The 8601-nt window shown below is 42.5% G+C and overlaps 1 protein-coding gene across 31 annotated transcripts in view; it reads right to left on the reverse strand.

The window, feature by feature from the left end:
- Positions 1 to 8601, reverse strand: part of PPIP5K2 (diphosphoinositol pentakisphosphate kinase 2) — a 57759-nt gene that overhangs the window by 48774 nt on the left and 384 nt on the right. For 27 of the 31 annotated variants that reach the window (XR_015946060.1, XR_015946059.1, XR_015946058.1 and 24 more), the window contains exons 2-3: positions 8179 to 8258; positions 1590 to 1711 (exon numbers count right to left, since the gene is read on the reverse strand). The gene's annotated coding sequence lies outside the window, so the exon portion shown is untranslated. Of the gene's footprint in view, positions 1 to 1589; positions 1712 to 7673; positions 8007 to 8178; positions 8259 to 8601 lie in introns of those variants that run through there. The other 4 variants (XM_035100202.3, XM_088652836.1, XM_035100204.3 and 1 more) reach the window with 4 other exon arrangements.

The raw sequence follows: 8601 nt of genomic DNA on the forward strand, positions 1-8601 counted from the left end.
AACATTGTGTTCCTATGACATCAGAATTATTGATATGGCATTTCTTCCTCTCTTCCCCCCCTCGCCCCCGTATCAGCTTTCAGCCTCTACCTATTAGGCAACAGAGTAAACTGATGACCATGGCATCAGGCCATGATGGAGGCATGCTTTTCCTTTGTTGTAGTTGGCAGCAACAGCTCCCACTAAGGACCTCTGAGACAAGGGACATGGGGTGAGTAGCTAAAAATGCACTCAGTCCACTATGGTAAATGCAACTCTTCCTTTTAAACCAAAGTGATGAGATATACAAGTAGAACTTGCCCTGCACGGCTTTGACCTTCCTCTCACAACTCCTTGTAACCCCTCTCCACAAAGGTTTCTCCGGAGGTTTGGGGGACATTATGGAACTTTACATGATCTGGCACAGTTAGTTGTAGTAGGATAAAATTGGCAGAAATCAGATGGGAAGCTGTATTCATGGAGAATTGCCTTCTGTTCACACAAATCATTCTCTGGGTGCCAACCATAATTAAAATCAACCTCATAAGAATCTAGGTTTGAAGTATCAGAACTTCCTTTCAGTGGAAAAGACCTGCTGTGCATCTATGGATAGACTGGACACCACATCCATGCAATGGCGTTCCATGCACTGCTGAATCACTGTTCTTTCCCTGACTACCTTCACCTCCTCCAAACTTTAATTGTACTTCTGCTACAATCAATTTCACAGCCCTCTTTTCACTGTAAAGTACTAAATAAAACAACAAGTCACAACAACACTGGACAACGCTTCACTGTTTTCACACACTACTTTAACCCCCTCTCCCCAACAAAAATAGTATTATCAACCCTGCGTTGCAGGGCTGGTGTAACACAAGGTTCTCTTAGCCTCTGCAAAATGAATGTAATAATGATGTGACTTATACGAACTGGTATTAACTATTTTGAAAACGTTTACAAACTCTGAAAAATCACATTTTTTGTATGAGATAAGACCAGAGTTAAAGCTCGTCTTTGCTACTATCTATTGTTTTGACTTTATGCCCCAAATCCCCAATCTCGGCTATACTAAAATCTTGAATTTTAGTTTTCTATGAGGCTGCAACACTTCACCAGAGAAGACCAGCATAACAGACTTCAAAATGGACCAAGGAATTATGTTTATTGATTTTAGACAATGGGTGTTTCATTCTAGCCTTTTCTTTTTCTTATTAGTTAGATATGCTTTCCTAAATGTCAGTAACGACTATGACTTAATCGTCTAGAAACACTGAATGTCAGGAGCAGGCTTGTTTGTCACAAAACCAATGAGAATAGTGGCTGCTTGTTTGGTCCCACAAATGCTAGAAATTTACTTTAAAAAAGAAAGCTGGGAATCAGGGGATTGTAGCTCTTCCTTTCCATAGATGTCCATGTAAGGGACCTTTATTGTTCTGATAGTGTTGATACTGTCACAGATGAGAAGCACTGCTAGTAAGAAGGATCACTACTTAGCAAACATTTCAAAACAAGATTTGTTTAAATAATCCCACCAAAAAAAGTGATACAGAAAATTTTTCAACTTTAGAAATTTATATTATATAATTGCCCAGAACATGTTATTCTCTTACCGAGAGTGAAAGTGGAAAAATGAACTATGTAGAAACAAAAAGCCACAAAACAGCATATTTGCTAAATAATTCCCTCTTCAGTTAGTTCTAGCACTGGGCAGTGCTCATCATCAGTTCACCTCCTAGGATAAAAGAAAGAATCAAACATGAATAGGTTTCTGTTGTGATCAAGGACAAGACAGCACATATCTGCAAAAGTAGCAAAAAAAATTTTTTAAGCAGCTTAATCCGACACACAATTACTCAGGACCAAGTCTCAGATAGTACCCTTAGTAATATTGTTCTGAGTAAATGTACATGTGATTGGCTTGTAAGAAAGAAACATTAATTGGAGTTTGAAGCTGGAGACTGAATATGAAGCAAAGCTGGGAAGCATATTAATTTCAAGGTCTATATAAACACTTCCAAAGTGGGTTTTCTTATTTATAGTGACATATTACATGCACAGAACTGAAGGTCATGTCTTACAAAGCATTGTATGTTTATTGCTTTTCAATGCATTTTATCTTAAACAGGATAAAAAAGGTCCCTGCAAGGCATCCAAGGGATCTTAGGATATTGTGGCCTCTCTCTCTGCTGGTAGAGAATGAGGTCCATCCTGGAGACCTCTTCATTGCAGCCACGGGAACATCTGAAACCATTTCTTACACAATAGGGAAGAAAAAGAGGTGTGTTGGGGGTAAATCAAGCAATCCCTGTAGTTGTCCATTTGCACAACAATGGAAATATACACCAGTCCTGCAGCCACCGCTCTGGATTTTTCCATTCTTCTGCCACAAATTCCACTGCTCTGCTGCAGCCCAATTGAAGCATGTTTTCTGATAAATTCCACTAAACTGCGATTTACTGTCAAGTGCATATGATTCAGCTATACATGTGGTTAATGCTGGAAAATGGTTCCTTACAAATATCTGCTGCCTCACTCTCAGATCACATATCAAAATGCCAGAACTAAGAATGTATCTAATTAATAAATATTTGCACCTGAATGGCCAAACACAAAAGCTGTTAAGCCTACCATACACACAAAATAAATATTGCCATTTGTCAGCGCCAGTTTTTTAAAAAAATATTCTGCCCTTGCTCCATGAAAACTGCATTTCCCTTCTTTCTGTTTGTTGACATGATAGTTAATTCAACTAATTTTTTTTGTTTTGTTTGAAAATTTAAAAACCCTTCACATCTTCAGATAAACAAACAAACTATTATTTAGGAGTATTTATACCCAATCTTCTAACCAAAGTTCTTGAGGTGGCTTACAGTATATTTAAAAGATAATAAAATAGACATTGCTACAAGAGTCACCACAGGAAGGCAAAGGTGTATTTAAGTCCCTCTTTTTGTTCTCCAATGTTCCAATAATACTAATACTAATACTAATAATATGCATTTCTGCAGCTGAATCTGCTGGCCTAGAACTGACTGTTTAAGCCTCTAGAATGTTAGTTCCAGTCAGGACAGGACTTTCACACTGGGTAGTTGCTGTTTATTACTCGCCTAGTCCCGGCCATGGTAACAAAAGCAGGCGGTGCTGGGGTGCAAAAATGTTACATGCCTCCCACCCTTCAATTATTTTCTCTTTTAGCTTTGATGAGATCCTAAACATATTTTGGATTAATTAGGTCTGATGAAATTACCATGTTTTATTTATTCTAATCTTGCTCAAACCTAATGACCCTCTTTAATTGGATTAGCAGCACTTATTGTATACCACCCTTCATCCAAAGATCACAGGGCTGTTCACAACATAAAAATACAAAAAAAGGAATGCAAAATACATAATAAAACAAAAACAGAACACAAAATATGTAATAAAACAAAAATAAACCAATAGTACCCCTTCTACAAACGTATTGGACAGGCCATAGAATGTTAATCAGCCAAAGAACTGCTTAGAGAGAAACATTTTTGCCTGGAGTCTAAAGATATGTAATAAAAGTGCCAGGTCAGCCTCCCAGGGGTGAGGATTCCACAAACAGGGAGCCATCGCAGAAAAGGCCTGTTCTTGTGTTGCTACCCTCCATACTTCTCATGGAGGATATACATGAAGAAAGGATTCCGATGAAGTTTGCAAGGTCTGGGTAGGTTCAGATGGAGAGAGGCGGTCCTTGAGGTATTGTGGTCCTGAGCAGTTTAAGGCTTTATAGGTCAAAACTAGCACTTTGAATTGGTCCTGGAAACCTAAATTGACAGCCAGTGCAGTTGGGCCAGGATCAGTGTAATATGCTCTAACTGTCTTGCTGTGGTGAGCATCCTAGCCACTGAAATTCTGCACCAGCTGAAGTTTCTGAACTGTATTCAGAAATTTATAACACGTTGCTGTGATCTATGTATTATCTATATGACTTGTAAAACAAACTTGTATCATTCTAGTTTCACATTACTGTACCTTGACACCACAACAAAACTGCAACTGTAGATACATTTGTTCTCCTTTTTGCAGAATTAGGCAATTTAATATAAAAAGAACATAAACCTTTAGCTACTTCAAGAGTAAATCTAAATGAAAGTTATTATAATAAAGAAGAAGCAGAGTAATCCTGCACTGCTAGTGGTAAGTATCGAAACTATTTTCATGGTTTGCACACTTTTAAAAAACTTAAGTCTGAAAGGCAGCCTGCTCAAGGTCATTTGGTTCTGTTTAAAATAGATGTGCTGATGGAAACTACAGCAAGGAAGCTTGCAGGAGGCGCACATGCAATAGTTATCGGAACTCTAGATATGCAGCAGAAATCTTCATGTTTGTTAATATGTTAATCCCATTGTTTTTAAAGATGTTATTTGTACCTGTTGCTATGTAACTAATTCTTTGCTACATGTTTCAATTTTTAAAATAGCTATTTAAGCTTGTTTCACAAGGAGAGACAGAGTTTTCTTGGAACATGTAGTATATGGATTGCATACAACTAAATTATACCCAGAAGGGACTCGTGGAAATTATGGAGCTAAATATGTCATATCCATGAGTTTCAGTGGGTCTGCTCTGAATAGGGCTAACACTGGATAGACTTTAGAACAAGACAGATAACAACAGGTACTTAATTTATTTGAAACTACCGGTAGGAAGCATGAGAAGTAACTTTGTAACACTATTCCCAAAGAAAGTTCTACATAATCCAAGTAGAAACAAGGTTTCACATCTATTGAATTCTTTTTGTCACTGTCATACTTTCATGTTTATCCTTTGCTTCTAGACTAATCATCATATGGTCTAATATTTCTGCTATCTGTGGTTACAATCCTAAATATATTTATGGTACAATCCTAATCATCTCCATTCAGGAGCAAGTTCTATTGAATGACTCGTGGCTTTCTCCCAGGTAAGTGGGTTTAAGTTTTGCACCTTTAACTTGCCAATAAATCCTGAAAAAGACGAGGCTTACTTTTAAGCCATTGGATGAAACTGCAATACCTCCCTTTTATAGCTTGATCCGATGCAGAATTAGGTGTGCTTAAACTCACATCAATTTAAAATAGCTTAGGGTCACCTAACTCTGTAACTTATCAGGCTGTTAATTTGATCTCCATTTGTTATGCAAACGGCCTTCCTTCATCATCTCTTAACAACCAGCCTAAATATACTTGAGTCAATGGCTCTATCAGACTTATTACAGACTTCAATGCCATTAATGAGTTCTAGTAAAATTTATTTACTTTAATGCATCAGACTCAAGTATACCAGGTACCCTCTCCATGTCACTTGATATCTCTAAAATGTCCTTGCCATAACAGTTAGAAAGTAGCTTATAGTGGACTGCAGAAAGATACATATCAGCAGTGCTGCTCCCTCCCCCTTCAGTTGGTAGAGCATGCGACTATTAATCTCAGAGTTGTGAGTTTGAGCCCCACATTGGGCAAAAGATTCCTGCATTTGAGGGGGTTTGACTAGGTCAGGCTTCCTCAACCTCGGCCCTCCAGATGTTTTTGGCCTACAACTCCCATGATCCCTAGCTAGCAGGACCAGTGGTCAGGGATGATGGGAATTGTAGTCTCAGAACATCTGGAGGGCTGAGGTTGAGGAAGCCTGGACTAGGTCCCTTCCAACTCTACACTTTTATTAGTCTATGTATCATTTTTTCTGGGTACAAAGTAATAATAGTAGTAGTAGTAGTAGTAGTAGTAATAATAATAATAATTTCATTATTGTTATCTCATGCCACTCCGGGTGGCTTCCAGCAGATATAAAAACATAATAAAATGTCAAACATTAAAATCCTCTACAGGGCGGCCTGTAAAAATGTGCGTTTACTGTAACAACTTCCTGGTGAGCACTGAACACCTTTCCCACCCACCCCTAGAAGAATAGCACTGTGTATCAGACACCAATGAATGTGCAGCATTAAGAACTGAATGGATAACATCATCAAGCCAATGGTCTGTTATCCACAACAGACTCCCAAGGCAGCTTGCCCCACCTATTGTGGCAGCATTAATTTACACTGCAAATAGTTATGTGCTTGTAGCGGGTGGCGGAGAGACACACCCCACCACCCCACCGTCCCCCCAAACCTAGCGTTGCCACCTGTCTTGTATAATACAGGGTTGCTCTGCATTTCAATGTCAAATGCTATGCCCTGTATTGACACAGTTTTGTCCTGTACTCCAGGTCTCTCTCCCCCCCCCGCCAAGTTTGGGGTCCTCTCCAAATGCATTTGTTTGAAAGGGTTGTGCGAAAGGTCATGCATTTAAGCTCCGGGTACCCAAGCGCGGACAGATGTACAACTCTGTGTGTCGAAACAAACAAAACAAAAAATCCTTCCAGTAGCACCTTAGAGACCAACTACGTAAGTTTGTCATTGGTATGAGCTTTCGTGTGCATGCACACTTCTTCAGACTGACAAACTTAGCTGGTCTCTAAGGTACTACTGGAAGGAATTTTTTTATTTTGTTTCGACTATGGCAGACCAACACAGCGACCTACCTGTAACTAGAGCTTTGTGTGTGTCAGTGCAAGTGCGTGCATGTGACAAATTCCAGAGGGGCCATCCTGTTAGGCTGCAATAGATTGTAAGGGATTGCTATGGAGTCGCTTCAGCACTAGATTAAAAAAAGAAAAGTCCGCCAACTGTACATATTTTGCTAGGGAAAAAAGGAACGCGAAGGTCAGCTGCACTGCGCCTCCACGTGCCGACGCCCCCGCTGCTGCTGCCGCTGCTGCAGAGGCGAGAAAGAAGCGCCCGCCAAGGACTGGAGGAGGAGAAGGAGGGAAATGCGGAGCCTGGCGACCTTGACTCCTTGAGCCTCGTCGGCGCTGGCATAGCAGCCCAAGCGGGGCTGAGGGGAAAAGTTTCATCGCCATACGCCTGCTAGGACCAGTTAAGAAGCAGAAGCCACATGGACTTGTGCGATGCGCGGCATAAAACCTCCACACAAGCTTCTATGTTAATGAGAACGACGACCAAATATTTCATTATTTGTACCCCGCCCCCGCCCCCATCTGACTGGGTTGCCCCAGCCACTCTGGGGGGCTTCGCACATTTTATTTTATTTTAAACACGGGCTGAATTCAAGAGAAGGCAGGCGGTGTCTGTGAATCCGCGCGAAAATAGGTTCGTCGAGGTGTCCTGAGGCGGAGTTTCTTCTACTTGGGTAAACAACGCGTAAGAACCGGAGGAGAGAACGAAGCGCCTTCTCTTTCTTCCCGCTCCTTTTTATTTATTTATTTATTATTTTTATTTACTTGAGGGAGCCCTACATACAGAACCGGGGTGGGGGGTACGGGGGACGCCAGGGCTCCCTTCCCCTTCCCCTTCCCCTCGCGCCTCTGCGTGGGCAACTCAAGGCGGCGTGAGGAGAAAAACGGCAGTTGGGCTGGAGGGAGGGGGCGGGGAGGGCAACTAACGGGCGCGCGCGCACACTCCCGCGCACCACCCACAGAGAGAGACTGGCCCCCGCGTGCCGTTCACCCTCAGCAACACGCTCTTTCCATTCTGGGCCCGCCCCCTTTTTCCATTGGTGCCCTTCGGGGCAGCCTTGGAGACAGAGACTAGTACCGGTAGTTTTGGGGCTGTGCGATGTGACGCGGTGCGGCGGGGGGGGGGGTTGTTTGGAATATCCCACCAAACGCCATCCCGATGTCCTCACCTGAGCCAGGCGCTGCTGCTACTGCTGCCTCCGCCGCCTCCTCCGCTGTTATTGCTTTACTTCCTTCCCATTGAGAAAAGAGCAGGGGGCGCTGCAGCCGCGGCCACGCCCCTCCGCCACCCTTGACCCCCTCAAGCCTCTTCCCCGCCTACGCTGCTTTGCCTCACAGTACAGTACGCCTATTGTAAACTCCGTAGAGAGATAAAGGGTTAGATTGAGAAATTCATTGCCTGGAGAAAGAACTTCCGGGTTTCCTTTGATTACTGTACCATCCTTTGATACTATTTTCCTTTCCCACCCACCCCTCACCTTTGGGGCAAACGGGATACATCCAGGATTCCAGGGCTTTCAGCGCAGCTATGATTGGGCAGCGGAGCACCGTCACTCTCTCTCCCCGCCCACCCCTTCCCAGCAGAAGCAAGGGAGGGAGTCCCTCCCCCTTAAACCACGCACCTTAATACTTATGAACAAAAGCAACATGTTGCAAATGACAAATACAACTCACATTTTTATCCCCGTGTTGCAGGCTGAAGAGGATGTGGTTGGGACGAAAGCCCAGCAGAGTCGCCAGGTCTTTGCACTGCGCTGCCAATTGAGAAAGGAGTGTGGATTATATAGGTCATTATAATTACTCTCTACATCGCAGTTAAAAAGCGAACGTGACTCACCCTATAGACATTTACTTGGAAGTTAGCCCCAGGGTTTCCAACGGGGCTTGATCCCTTGTAAGGTTGCTCCGTTGTCCATGTGACTGATGAGTTTGCAACAACCTACAACGTTCTCTAGTGAATTGGTCTAGCATTGATGGGAGAGGGGTGCTTGAGAGAGGGCACTTCATAACAACTCTGAAATGTAGCTAAGTGTTAATGTGTCCTTCGAAGTATATACTGTATTGTTGCCAACATTTTGTATATCAGGGCTCCTAAGC

Source organism: Zootoca vivipara, chromosome 10, assembly GCF_965207765.1.
Source record: "Zootoca vivipara chromosome 10, rZooViv2.hap1.1, whole genome shotgun sequence".
Taxonomy (NCBI): Eukaryota; Metazoa; Chordata; class Lepidosauria; order Squamata; family Lacertidae; genus Zootoca; species Zootoca vivipara.